This window comes from Leuresthes tenuis, unplaced genomic scaffold (genome assembly GCF_036924035.1).
Source record: "Leuresthes tenuis unplaced genomic scaffold, fLeuTen1.0.hap1 SCAF_17, whole genome shotgun sequence".
NCBI lineage: Eukaryota > Metazoa > Chordata > Actinopteri > Atheriniformes > Atherinopsidae > Leuresthes > Leuresthes tenuis.
Window position 1 is genome coordinate 24,141,017 of NW_027325371.1, and position 15,201 is coordinate 24,156,217.

The 15,201-nt window shown below is 42.4% G+C and overlaps 1 non-coding gene across 1 annotated transcript; it reads right to left on the reverse strand.

Moving 5' to 3' along the window:
- Positions 1–9,404: 9,404 nt before the first annotated feature.
- On the reverse strand, positions 9,405–9,518 carry LOC140274187 (U5 spliceosomal RNA). Its single transcript, XR_011908163.1, has one exon. It is a non-coding gene; the product is annotated as a U5 spliceosomal RNA (small nuclear RNA).
- Positions 9,519–15,201: the final 5,683 nt, after the last annotated feature.

Genomic DNA, 15,201 nt, shown 5'->3' on the forward strand with positions numbered 1-15,201 from the left:
TAGAACACTAAAAGGTGGAGCGGAAGTGTTCGGCTGCAAGAAGGTGTGAATGTCCGACTATATTTGGTGAAAAGCAGGTGAAGCAAGGTCTGAATGCCCAACCTTACATCATCAAAAGCGAGATCAGAGGTGTTTGGCTGCAAGAAGGCCATAGTTTGCCAAAAGCGGGTAAGGTGAGAATGACCGACTAAATATCAACAAAAGTGGGGGCGGAGGTCTTCGGATGCAGGTGGGTGTGAATGTCCGACTATATTTGGTGAAAAGCAGGTGAAGCAAGGTCTGAATGCCCAACCTTACATCATCAAAAGCGAGATCAGAGGTGTTTGGCTGCAAGAAGGCCATAGTTTGCCAAAAGCGGGTAAGGTGCGAATGACCGACTAAATATCAACAAAAGTGGGGGCGGAGGTCTTCGGATGCAAGTGGGTGTGAATATCCCACCATACAAGTATGGTGGAGAGGAAGCTGTGAATGGCCGACCATAGTAAAAGGCGGGTGAGAGAAGGTGCAAATGTCAAACCATACATAATCAAAACAGGGAGCGGAGGTGTTCTGCTGTAAGAAGGTGTGAATGTCCAACCATAGTTGGTAAAAAGCGGGTAAGAAAAGGTTAAAATACCCGACTGTACACAATCAATAGCGGGAGCGGAGTTGTTCGGCTACTAAAAGGTGTGAAAGTCCAACCATGGTTTGTAAAAAGCGGGTAAGAAAAGGTGCGAATGCCCGACAATGTATGATCAAAAGAGGGAGTGGAGGTTTTCGGCTGCAAGAAGGTCTGAATGTCCAACCATAATTTGTAAAAACCGGGGAAGAAAAGGCTCGAAAGCCCGACTATACACCATCAAAAGTGGGAGCGGAGGTGTTCAGCTTCAAGACGGTGTGAATGTCCATCAATAATTGCTAGAAAACATGAAAGAAAACTTTCGAATATCAAACTGCACATGATCATAAACAGGAGAGGAGGTGTTCAGCTGCAAGAAGGTGTGAATGTCTACCCATAATTACTGAAAAATGGGTAAGAAAAGGTGCGAATTCCTAACCATACATCATCAAAAGAGGGAGCGGAGGTGTTCCGCTGTAAGACGGTGTGAATGTCCGACCATAGATGGTAAAAAGCGGGTAAGAAAAGGTTAAATTACCCGACTGTACACAATCAAAAGAGGGAGCGGAGTTGTTCAGCTAAGAGAAGGTGTGAAAGTCCGACCTTGGTTTGTAAAAAGCGGGTAAGAAAAGGTTCGTATGCCCGAATATACACAATCAAAAGCGGAAGCGGAGGTGTTCGGCTGCAAGATATTGTGAACGTCCGACCAAAGTTTGTAAAAAGCAGTTAAGAAAAGGTTCGAATATCTAACCAAACATAAGAATGAGTCTTTTCCGCTGTAGAATGCCCGACTATAGACCATCAAATGCGGGAGCGGAGGTGTTCGGCTCTGAGTAGGAAGAAAAGGCTCGAAAGCCCGACTATACACCATCAAAAGTGGGAGCGGAGTTGTTCGGCTACAAGAAGGTGTGAAAGTCCGACCATGGTTTGTAAAAAGCGGGTAAGAAAAGGTGCGAATGCCCGACAATGTATGATCAAAAGAGGGAGTGGAGGTTTTCGGCTGCAAGAAGGTCTGAATGTCCAACCATAATTTGTAAAAACCGGGGAAGAAAAGGCTCGAAAGCCCGACTATACACCATCAAAAGTGGGAGCGGAGGTGTTCAGCTTCAAGACGGTGTGAATGTCCATCAATAATTGCTAGAAAACATGAAAGAAAATTTTCGAATATCAAACTGCACATGATCATAAACAGGAGAGGAGGTGTTCAGCTGCAAGAAGGTGTGAATGTCTACCCATAATTACTGAAAAATGGGTAAGAAAAGGTGCGAATTCCTAACCATACATCATCAAAAGAGGGAGCGGAGGTGTTCCGCTGTAAGACGGTGTGAATGTCCGACCATAGATGGTAAAAAGCGGGTAAGAAAAGGTTAAATTACCCGACTGTACACAATCAAAAGAGGGAGCGGAGTTGTTCAGCTAAGAGAAGGTGTGAAAGTCCGACCTTGGTTTGTAAAAAGCGGGTAAGAAAAGGTTCGTATGCCCGAATATACACCATCAAAAGCGGAAGCGGAGGTGTTCGGCTGCAAGATATTGTGAACGTCCGACCAAAGTTTGTAAAAAGCAGTTAAGAAAAGGTTCGAATATCTAACCAAACATAAGAATGAGTCTTTTCCGCTGTAGAATGCCCGACTATAGACCATCAAATGCGGGAGCGGAGGTGTTCGGCTCTGAGTAGGTGTGAATGTCCGACCATAATTGCTGAAGAATGTGTTAGAAAAGGTAAGAATGCTGGACCATACATCATCAAAAGCGGTAGAGGTGGTGTTCGGCTGCAAAAACGTGTGACTGTTCGACTAAAGTTTGTGAAAAGTGGGTAAGACAAGGTGCGAATGCCTGACAATGTATGATCAAAAGCGGGAGCGGAGGTGTTCAGCTGCAAGAAGGTCTACATGTCCATCAATAATTGCTAGAAAACATGAAAGAAACTTTTCGAAAATCAAACCGCACATGATCATAAGTGGGATAGGAGGTGTTCAGCTGCAAGGTGTGAATGTCCACCCATAATTCCTGAAAAATGGGCAAAAAAAAGGTGTGAATGCCCAACCATACATCATCAAAAGCAGGAGTGGAAGTGTTCGGCTACAAGAAGGTGTGAACGTCCAACCAAAATATGTAAAAAGAAGTTAAGAAAAGGTTCGAATATCCAACCAAACATAATCAAAAGCGGGAGCAGAGCTGTTCGACTGCAAGTAGGTGTGAATGTCAGATCATAATTTGCAAAAAGCTGATGAGAAAGGGTAAAAATGCCGGTCCATACATCATCAAAAGCGAGAGAGGTTGTGTTCGGCTGCAAGTAGGTGTGAATGTCCAGCCATAATTACTCACAAACGGGTAAGAAAAGGTAGTATTGCCAGACCATATATGATCAAAACAGGGAGCGGAGGTGGTTCAGCTGCAAGAAGGTTTGAATGTCAAACTAAAGTTCAAATATATTAACAAAAGTGGGAGGAGAGGTCTTCGGATGAAAGTGGTTGAAAATTTCCAACCATAATGTATAAAATGCGGTGAAAAAAAAGTGTGATAGAACACTAAAAGGTGGAGCGGAAGTGTTCGGCTGCAAGAAGGTGTGAATGTCCAACTATATTTGGTGAAAAGCAGGTGAAGCAAGGTCTGACTGCCCAACCTTACACCATCAAAAGCGAGATCAGAGGTGTTTGGCTGCAAGAAGGCCATAGTTTGCCAAAAGCGGGTAAGGTGCGCATGTCCGACTAAATATCAACAAAATTTGGGGCGGAGGTTTTTGGATGCAAGTGGGTGTGAATATCCCACCATACAAGTATGGTGGAGAGGAAGCTGTGAATAGCCGACCATAGTTTGGAAAAAGCGGGTAAGAAAAGGTTTGAATGCCCGAACATACACCATCAAAAGAGGGAACGGAGGTGTTCCGCTGTACGGAGGTGTGAATGTCCGACCATACTTGGTAAAAAGCGGGTAAGAAAAGGTTAAAATACCCGACTGTACACAATCAATAGCGGGAGCGGATGTGTTCGGCTACAAGAAGGTGTGACAGTCCGACCATGGTTTGTAAAAAGTGGGTAAGAAAAGGTGCGAATGTCCGACAATGTATGATCAAAAGAGAGAGCGGAGGTTTTCGGATACACGAAGGTTTGAATGTCCTACCATAGTTTGTAAATAGCGGGTAAGAAAAGGTTCGAATGCCTGACTATACACCATAAAAAGCGGGAGCGGAGGTGTTCCGCTGTAAGACGGTGTGAATGTCCGACCATAGTTGGTAAAAAGCGGGTAAGAAAAGGTTAAAATACCCGACTGTACACAATCAATAGCGGGAGCGGAGTTGTTCGGCTACAAGAAGGTGTGAAAGTCCGACCATGGTTTGTAAAAAGCAGTTAAGAAAAGGTTCGAATATCCAAACCAAATATAATCAAAAGCGGGAGCAGAGCAGTTCGACTGCAAGTAGGTGTGAATGTCAAGCCATAATTACTCACAAACGGGGGAAGAAAAGGTAGTATTGCCAGACCATACATGATCAAAACAGGGAGCGGAGGTTCAGCTGCAAGGTGTGAATGTCTGACTATAGTTTGTAAAAAGCGGGTAAGAAAAGGCTCGAAAGCCCGACTATACATCATCAAAAGCGGGAGCGGAGGTGTCCAGCTGTGAGTAGGTGTGAATGTCCGACCATAATTGCTGAAAAATGTGTTAGAAAAGGTAAGAATACTGGACCATACATCATCAAAAGCGGGAGAGGTGGTGTTCGGCTGCAAGAAGGTGTGAAAGTCCAACAATGGTTTGTAAAAAGCGGGTAAAAAAAGGTTCGAATGCCCGAATATACATCATCAAAAGCGGAAGCGGAGGTGTTCGGATGCAAGAAGGTGTGAACGTCCGACCAAAGTTTGTAAAAAGCAGTGAAAAGCGAGAAAAAGCATTTCGTGAGTTCTGCATGATTTGGGATTTTGCTTATAAAATGCATTACTTCACTCAAACTATGTTAAAACTGATTTGTCCTTCATATTTACCATGTCTAGAAATATTTAAACAAAAAAACAACGTTGTACTTTGCAGTAAAAGAAAGAGCAAATCTAAAGTTTCAGGAATCCGAGTATAAGCCTGCTTTCATGAGTTCTGCACGATTTCGGATTTTGCTATAAAATGAATTGCTTTGCTCAAACCAAGTTAAAACTGCTTTGTCCTTCCATATTCATCAATGTCTAGATCGACTTCAACAAAGAAAAACATTGGACTTTGCAGTAGAAGAAGTTCAAATCCATCTACACATTGATAAATATGAAGGACAAAGCAGTTCCCACTTGCCCATAAGAAAATAAGCTTATTCTCGGATTCCTGATCCTTCAGTGTTGCTCTTTCTTCTACTGCAAAATACAATGTGGTTCTTTGTTGAAGTCGATCTAGACATTGATAAATATGAAGGAAAAAGCAGTTTTAACTTGGTTTGAGTGAATGAATTAATTTTATACATAAAATCCGAAATCGTGCAGAACTCATGAAAATAAGCTTATTCTCGGATTCCTAAAACTTTTGATTGGCTCTTTCTTTTACTGCAAAGTACAACGTTGTTTTTTTGTTTAAATCTATCGAGACATTGATAAATATGAAGGTAAAAGCCGTTTTAACATAGTTTGAGTGAAGGAATTGATTTTATAGATAAAATCCCAAATCATGCAGAACTCCTCAAAAGGGGCGTATGGCTTAATCACAAGTGTGGTTCTTTCTCATTCAGGGTAGTATGAGGAAGTTTATGCTTGAAATATATGTAGAAATGGGTACATATGAAGGACAAAGCAGTGTTAACTTAGTTTGAGTGAAGGAATTCATTTTATACATAAAATCCCAAATCATGCAGAACGTATGAAAAGAAGCTTATTCTCGGATTCCTGATCCTTCAGTTTTGCTCTTTCTTCTACTGCAAAATACAATGTTGTTCTTTGTTGAAGTCGATCTAGACATTGATAAATATGAAGGAAAAAGCAGTTTTAACTTGGTTTGAGTGAATGAATTAATTTTATACGTAAAATCCGAAATCGTGCAGAACACATGAAAATGAGCTTATTCTCGGATTCCTAAAACTTTTGATTTGCTCTTTCTTTTATTGCAAAGTACAACGTTGTTTTTTTTTGTTTAAATCTATCGAGACATTGATAAATATGAAGGTAAAAGCCGTTTTAACATAGTTTGAGTGAAGGAATTAATTTTATAGATAAAATCCCAAATCATGCAGAACTCCTCAAAAGGGAGATATGGCTTAATCACAAGTGTGGCTCTTTCTCATTCAGGGTAATATGAGGAAGTTTATGCTTGAAATATATGTAGAAATGGGTAAATATGAAGGACAAAGCAGTGTTAACTTAGTTTGCGTGAAGAAATTCATTTTATACATAAAATCCGAAATCGTGCAGAACTCATGAAAATAAGCTTATTCTCGGATTCCTAAAACTTTTGATTTGCACTTTCTTTTACTGCAAAGTACAACGTTGTTTTTTGTTGAAATCTATCTAGACATTGATAAATACCAGCCGAAACTCTGCTGCCACTTTTGATAATTTATGGTTGGGCATTCTTACCTTTTCTTACCCGCTTTTTACAAATTATGATCTTACATTCACACCTACTTGCAGTCGAACACCTTCTCATCCACTTATGATCATGTGCGGTTGGGCTTTCGCACCTTTTCTTACCGATTTTTCAGTAATTATGGGTGGACATTCAGACCTTCTTGCAGCCGAAAACCTCCGCTCCTCTTTTGATCATACATTGTCGGGCATTCACACCTTGTCTTACCCGCTTTTTACAAACTTTAGTCGGACATTAAAACCTTCTTGCAGCTGAACCACCTCCGCTCCCTGTTTTGATCATATATGGTCTGGCAATAGTACCTTTTCTTACCCGTTTGTGAGTAATTATGGCTGGACATTCACACCTTCTTGCAGCTGAACACCTCCTCTCCCGCTAATGATCATGTAAGGTTTGATATTCGAAAATTTTCTTTCATGTTTTAAAGCAATTATTAATGGACATTCACACCTACTTGCAGCCGAACACCACCTCTCCCGCTTTTGATGATGTATGGACCGGCATTCTTACCTTTTCTAACACATTTTTCAGCAATTATGGTTGGAGAATCACACCTACTCACAGCCGAACAACTCCGCTACCGCATTTGATGGTGTATATTCGGGATTTCTCACCCTTTCTCATCAGCTTTTTGCAAATTATTCTCTGACATTCACACCTACTTGCAGTCGAACAGCTCTGCTCCCGCTTTTGATTATGTTTGGTTAGATATTCGAACCTTTTCTTAACTGCTTTTTTACAAACTTTGGTCGGACGTTCACACCTTCTTGCAGCGGAACACCTACGCTTCCGGTTTTGATAGTGTATATTCGGGCATACGAACCTTTTCTTACCCGCTTTTTACAAACCATGGTCGGACTTTCACACCTTCTCTTAGCTGAACAACTCCGCTCCCTCTTTTGATTGTGTACAGTCGGGTATTTTAACCTTTTCTTACCCGCTTTTTACCAACTATGATCGGACATTCACACCGTCTTACAGCGGAACACCTCCGCTCCCTCTTTTGATGATGTATGGTTAGGCATTCGCACCTTTTCTTACCCATTTTTCAGTAATTATGGGTAGACATTCACACCTTCTTGCAGCTGAACACCTCCTCTCCCGCTTATGATCATGTGCAGTTTGATATTCGAAAATTTTCTTTCATGTTTTCTAGCAATTATTGATGGACATTCAGACCGTCTTGCAGCTGAACACCTCCGCTCCCACTTTTGATGGTGTATAGTCGGGCTTTCGAGCCTTTTCTTCCCCGGTTTTTACAAATTATGGTTGGACATTCAGACCTTCTTGCAGCCGAAAACCTCCACTCCCTCTTTTGATCATACATTGTCGGGCATTCGCACCTTTTCTTACCCGCTTTTTACAAACCATGGTCGGACTTTCACACCTTTTAGTAGCCGAACAACTCCGCTCCCGCTATTGATTGTGTACAGTCGGGTATTTTAACCTTTTCTTACCCGCTTTTTACCAACTATGGTTGGACATTCACACCTTCTTACAGCAGAACACCTCCGCTCCCTGTTTTGATTATGTATGGTTTGACATTCGCACCTTCTCTCACCCGCCTTTTACTATGGTCGGCCATTCACAGCTTCCTCTCCACCATACTTGTATGGTGGGATATTCACACCCACTTGCATCCGAAGACCTCCGCCCCCACTTTTGTTGATATTTAGTCGGTCATTCGCACCTTACCCGCTTTTGGCAAACTATGGCCTTCTTGCAGCCAAACACCTCTGATCTCGCTTTTGATGATGTAAGGTTGGGCATTCATACCTTGCTTCACCTGCTTTTCACCAAATATAGTCGGACATTCACACCTTCTTGCAGCCGAACACTTCCGCTTTTAGTGTTCTATGAGGCATTCACATATTTTTTTTCACCGTATTTTATAGATTATGGTTGGAAATTCTCACCCACTCTCATCCGAAGACCTCTCCTCCCGCTTTTGTTAATATATAGTCGGGCATTCGAACCTTTTCTTACCCGCTTTTTACAAATTATAGTCGAACATTCACACCTACTTGCAGCTGAATACTTCCGCTCCACCTTGTAGGTATGTATGGTTGGCATTTGCACCTCTTTTTATACTGATTGCTGAAGATTAAGTTGTACTTTCTCAAACTACAACTTTTTTTTATTTGTTGAAACTTGATTTGAAGTGGATAAATAAGGAGGACAAACAGTTTTAAGTCAGGCTGATAGAAGGAATTAATTTTATAGCAAAATCTGTACTTCGTCATATGTCGAGAGATGCTTATTGCTGAAGAAGTTCTTTCTCATTCTACAAAGTACAACGTTGTTTATCGTTGAAACTTGATTAGACATGAATAAATATGAAGGACAAAGCAGTCTTAACTTGGTTTGAGTTAATGAATTCGTTTTATAGGAGAATCCGAATTCGTGCATAACTCATAAAACAGAGCTTATTGTCGGATTCCTGAAGAATGATTCTGGTTCTTTCTAATAATACAAAGTTTGTTGTTTATTGTTGAAACTTCATCAGAAGTGAAGAAATAAATGAATGCCTATCAACAAATTGACCTTCTGTTGACCTTCGGGGAGGTGAGTATCTTCACTAGACTCACCTGTCTGCTCTTCCTCGTCATTTAGCGTAGCTCCACCCTCTGCCTGTGAATTCTCACAGACTTCAACACTGAGTGGTGAGGCCTCTACAGGCCCCTCCCCTTTTTGCTCCTCACTTCCAATCCAAGCTTTTGGCGGGAAGTTTGAATTTATTGGGTCAACCTCTTCACTTTGTTCACCAACTGCCACCTTTGGTCCTTCTCTTTGTTGGCTTGACTGTGGCTTTACCGTCTTTAATTTGTTGGCAAAAGATTTAGGGCAATCTCTGAAGAGGTGATTTAATTATCCACAGAGATTACATTTCCTGCCATTTGGACACTCTCCAAAAGTTTGCCCAATTTCTCTGCTCTTCCCACATAACACCTTGGTACAAGCCTCAACCAGGTGCCCATGCTCACCACACTTGCGGCAGAACTTGGGCTGCCCCTGGTAGTGGATGTAACCTCGGTTTTCAAGGTGGCCAGAGTGTCGCCCACCCGCTGCACTGAGCACTCTTCAGCCCTTTTAAATGGTATAACTTTGCACTCCCGCACGCTCCAGCAAGCACCATTCAAGCAACAACTTTGCACTCCAGCTTCGAACATCGGCACAGTCGCAACAAGTAAGGCAACTCTACTCAGAGAAGTCACTCTGCACAGTAACAAGATTTCTTTTGCACAGACAGAAAGGGCTTCACCCGCAAAGGTAAAGCCTGCCAAAAATAGAAACAACTCATTAGTGCTGCTCTCCACAGAAATCTTTAGTAAAAGGCGAAAGACTTGTACGTTATGAAGAGAAACCAGAGTACGGTTATCCGTCACTGCGGGAGCAGGGCATCAGGCTTGTTGGCATAGCCACCTTCCCCATGGTGAGCTTTGCTTGGTTGAGACACTTGCTCCCCCCCCCTTGCTCCTCGGCTGACCAAGTAGGAACAATCGGGCCCTATTCGATGGCTGCCTTGTCTTTTACTCTGTGCAAAAGACAAGGCAGCAACAAAAACACCACGAGAATCCCGTATTGAGGCTTTGTTCTGACCGCTCATTCGGGGTCGCGTTTCTTTCAAGCAATTCTCCTGGTTAGCCCACACTCGGCTCGCTCCCATAGCCGTGTTAAAGTCTACTTCGCATTCACTCTCTTTTCTCAGCAGACTCTTGGGATTTTATCTATAAAATGAATTCCTTCACTCAAACTATGTGAAAACTGCTTTGTCCTTAATATTTACCATGTCTAGAAAGATTTAAACAAAAAAAACAACGTTGTACTTTGCAGTAAAAGAAAGACCAAATCTAAAGTTTCAGGAATCCGAGAATAAGCTTACTTTCATGAGTTCTTCACGATTTCGGATTTTGCTATAAAATGAATTCCTTCACTCAAACTAAATTAAAACTGCTAAACCGCTAATCTGTTATATGTAAGGCAGATGTCAAATTCACCGAAATAGGATCAAAGGGTATTCGGCCAATCGAGCTGTAGCAGCTTCGGTAAAAGAGTATAAGTTGAAGAGTTTGTGAATAAAGGTGTGCGCACACATAGTGTGCTGTACGAAAATAGGCAGGGAGCAATGCCGGCTGGGGTATATGTTCTTGTATGTTGTCTGACTGTTTGATTTGAATGTGTTGTGTAAGTGTCCTGTTGAATGTTACATGTTTGGGCTTTGGCACGCTTCACTGTGGTTGTTAACTGTGTGGTGTGTCCTGAAATGTTATATGTTTGGGCTGTGTGACATGCTTAATGCTTGTCAGTAGCTACCCACTTATTCATATACTATCAAAGTATGTCCGGACTTCTTATGTTGTCAGTTCCCATCAAAAGCGGAAGCGGAGCTCTTCGGATGCAAGTGGGTGTGAATATCCCACCATACAAGTATGGTGGAGAGGAAGCTGTGAATGGCCGACCATAGTAAAAGGCGGGTGAGAGAAGGTGCGAATGTCAAACCATAAATAATCAAAACAGGGAGCGGAGGTGTTCTGCTGTAAGAAGGTGTGAATGTCCAACCATAGTTGGTAAAAAGCGGGTAAGAAAAGGTTAAAATACCCGACTGTACACAATCAATAGCGGGAGCGGAGTTGTTCGGCTACTAAAAGGTGTGAAAGTCCGACCATGGTTTGTAAAAAGCGGGTAAGAAAAGGTGCGAATGCCCGACAATGTATGATCAAAAGAGGGATTGGAGGTTTTCGGCTGCAAGAAGGTCTGAATGTCCAACCATAATTTGTAAAAACCGGGGAAGAAAAGGCTCGAAAGCCCGACTATACACCATCAAAAGTGGGAGCAGAGGTGTTCAGCTGCAAGACGGTCTGAATGTCCATCAATAATTGCTAGAAAACATGAAAGAAAATTTTCGAATATCAAACTGCACATGATCATAAGCGGGAGAGGACGTGTTCAGCTGCAAGAAGGTGTGAATGTCTACCCATAATTACTGAAAAATGGGTAAGAAAAGGTGCGAATGCCTAACCATACATCATCAAAAGAGGGAGCGGAGGTGTTCCGCTGTAAGACGGTGTGAATGTCCGACCATAGATGGTAAAAAGCGGGTAAGAAAAGGTTAAATTACCCGACTGTACACAATCAAAAGAGGGAGCGGAGTTGTTCAGCTAAGAGAAGGTGTGAAAGTCCGACCTTGGTTTGTAAAAAGCGGGTAAGAAAAGGTTCGTATGCCCGAATATACACCATCAAAAGCGGAAGCGGAGGTGTTCGGCTGCAAGATATTGTGAACGTCCGACCAAAGTTTGTAAAAAGCAGTTAAGAAAAGGTTCGAATATCTAACCAAACATAATCAAAAGCGGGAGCAGAGCTGTTCGACTGGAAGTAGGTGTGAATGTCAGATCATAATTTGTAAAAAGCTGATGAGAAAGGGTGAGAATGCCCGACTATACATCATCAAATGCGGGAGCGGAGTTGTTCGGCTGTGAGTAGGTGTGAATATCCGACCATAATTGCTGAAAAATGTGTTAGAATAGGTAAAAATGCCGGTCCATACATCATCAAAAGCGAGAGAGGTTGTGTTCGGCTGCAAGTAGGTGTGAATGTCCAGCCATAATTACTCACAAACGGGTAAGAAAAGGTAGTATTGCCAGACCATATATGATCAAAACAGGGAGCGGAGGTGGTTCAGCTGCAAGAAGGTTTGAATGTCCGACTAAAGTTCAAATATATTAAAGAAAGCGGGAGGAGAGGTCTTCGGATGAGAGTGGTTGAAAATTTCCAACCATAATGTATAAAATGCGGTGAAAAAAAGGTGTGATAGAACACTAAAAGGTGGAGCGGAAGTGTTCGGCTGCAAGAAGGTGTGAATATCCGACTATATTTGGTGAAAAGCAGGTGAAGCAAGGTCTGAATGCCCAACCTTACATCATCAAAAGCGAGATCAGAGGTGTTTGGCTGCAAGAAGGCCATAGTTTGCCAAAAGCGGGTAAGGTGCGAATGTCCGACTAAATATCAACAAAATTTGGGGCAGAGGTCTTCGGATGCAAGTGGGTGTGAATATCCAACCATACAAGTATGGTGGAGAGGAAGCTGTGAATAGCCGACCATAGTTTGGAAAAAGCGGGTAAGAAAAGGTTTGAATACCCGAACATACACCATCAAAAGAGGGAGCGGAGGTGTTCCGCTGTACGAAGGTGTGAATGTCCGACCATAGTTGGTAAAAAGCGGGTAAGAAAAGGTTAAAATACCCGACTGTACACAATCAATAGCGGGAGCGGAGTTGTTCGGCTACTAAAAGGTGTGAAAGTCCGACCCTGGTTTGTAAAAAGCGGGTAAGAAAAGGTTCGAATGACCGAACATACACCAACAAAAGAGGGAGCGGAGGTGTTCGGCTGCAAGAAGGTGTGAACGTCCGACCAAAGTTTGTAAAAAAGCAGTTAAGAAAAGGTTCGAATATCTAACCAAACACAATCAAAAGCGGGAGCAGAGCTGTTCGACTGCAAGTAGGTGTGAATGTCAGAGAATAATTTGCAAAAAGCTGATGAGAAAGGGTGAGAAATCCCGACTATACACCATCAAATGCGGTAGCGGAGTTGTTCGGCTGTGAGTAGGTGTGATTCTCCAACCATAATTGCTGAAAAATGTGTTAGAAAAGGTAAGAATGCCGGTCCATACATCATCAAAAGCGGGAGAGGTGGTGTTCGGCTGCAAGTAGGTGTGAATGTCCATTAATAATTGCTTTAAAACATGAAAGAAAATTTTCGAATATCAAACCTTACATGATCATTAGCGGGAGAGGAGGTGTTCAGCTGCAAGAAGATGTGAATATCCACCCATAATTACTGAAAAATGGGTAGGAAAAGATGCGAATGTCCAACCATAAATCATCAAAAGCAGGAGTGGAGTTGTTCAGCTACAAGAAGGTATGAAAGTCCAACCATGGTTTGTAAAAAGCGGGTAAGAGAAGGTTCGAATACCCGAATATATACCATCAAAAGCGGAAGTGGGGGTGTTCGGCTGCAAGAAGGTGTGAACGTCCGACCAAAGTTTGTAAAAAGCAGTTAAGAAAAGGTTTGAATATCCAACCGAACATAATCAAAAGCGGGAGCAGAGCTGCAAGTAGGTGTGAATGTCAGATCACAATTGCTGAAAAATGTGATAGAAAAGACTAGAATGCCGGACAATACATCATCAAAAGCGGGAGAGGTGGTGTTCGGCTGCAAGTAGGTGTGAATCTCCGACCATAATTGCTGAAAAATGTGTTAGAATAGGTAAAAATGCCGGTCCATACATCATCAAAAGCGAGAGAGGTTGTGTTCGGCTGCAAGTAGGTGTGAATGTCCAGCCATAATTACTCACAAACGGGTAAGAAAAGGTAGTATTGCCAGACCATATATGATCAAAACAGGGAGCGGAGGTGGTTCAGCTGCAAGAAGGTTTGAATGTCCGACTAAAGTTCAAATATATTAAAGAAAGCGGGAGGAGAGGTCTTCGGATGAGAGTGGTTGAAAATTTCCAACCATAATGTATAAAATGCGGTGAAAAAAAGGTGTGATAGAACACTAAAAGGTGGAGCGGAAGTGTTCGGCTGCAAGAAGGTGTGAATATCCGACTATATTTGGTGAAAAGCAGGTGAAGCAAGGTCTGAATGCCCAACCTTACATCATCAAAAGCGAGATCAGAGGTGTTTGGCTGCAAGAAGGCCATAGTTTGCCAAAAGCGGGTAAGGTGCGAATGTCCGACTAAATATCAACAAAATTTGGGGCAGAGGTCTTCGGATGCAAGTGGGTGTGAATATCCAACCATACAAGTATGGTGGAGAGGAAGCTGTGAATAGCCGACCATAGTTTGGAAAAAGCGGGTAAGAAAAGGTTTGAATACCCGAACATACACCATCAAAAGAGGGAGCGGAGGTGTTCCGCTGTACGAAGGTGTGAATGTCCGACCATAGTTGGTAAAAAGCGGGTAAGAAAAGGTTAAAATACCCGACTGTACACAATCAATAGCGGGAGCGGAGTTGTTCGGCTACTAAAAGGTGTGAAAGTCCGACCCTGGTTTGTAAAAAGCGGGTAAGAAAAGGTTCGAATGACCGAACATACACCAACAAAAGAGGGAGCGGAGGTGTTCGGCTGCAAGAAGGTGTGAACGTCCGACCAAAGTTTGTAAAAAAGCAGTTAAGAAAAGGTTCGAATATCTAACCAAACACAATCAAAAGCGGGAGCAGAGCTGTTCGACTGCAAGTAGGTGTGAATGTCAGAGAATAATTTGCAAAAAGCTGATGAGAAAGGGTGAGAAATCCCGACTATACACCATCAAATGCGGTAGCGGAGTTGTTCGGCTGTGAGTAGGTGTGATTCTCCAACCATAATTGCTGAAAAATGTGTTAGAAAAGGTAAGAATGCCGGTCCATACATCATCAAAAGCGGGAGAGGTGGTGTTCGGCTGCAAGTAGGTGTGAATGTCCATTAATAATTGCTTTAAAACATGAAAGAAAATTTTCGAATATCAAACCTTACATGATCATTAGCGGGAGAGGAGGTGTTCAGCTGCAAGAAGATGTGAATATCCACCCATAATTACTGAAAAATGGGTAGGAAAAGATGCGAATGTCCAACCATAAATCATCAAAAGCAGGAGTGGAGTTGTTCAGCTACAAGAAGGTATGAAAGTCCAACCATGGTTTGTAAAAAGCGGGTAAGAGAAGGTTCGAATACCCGAATATATACCATCAAAAGCGGAAGTGGGGGTGTTCGGCTGCAAGAAGGTGTGAACGTCCGACCAAAGTTTGTAAAAAGCAGTTAAGAAAAGGTTTGAATATCCAACCGAACATAATCAAAAGCGGGAGCAGAGCTGCAAGTAGGTGTGAATGTCAGATCATAATTGCTGAAAAATGTGATAGAAAAGACTAGAATGCCGGACAATACATCATCAAAAGCGGGAGAGGTGGTGTTCGGCTGCAAGTAGGTGTGAATGTCCAGCCATAATTACTCACAAACGGGGGAAGAAAAGGTAGTATTTCCAGACCACACATGATCAAAACAGGGAGCGGAGGTTCAGCTGCAAGG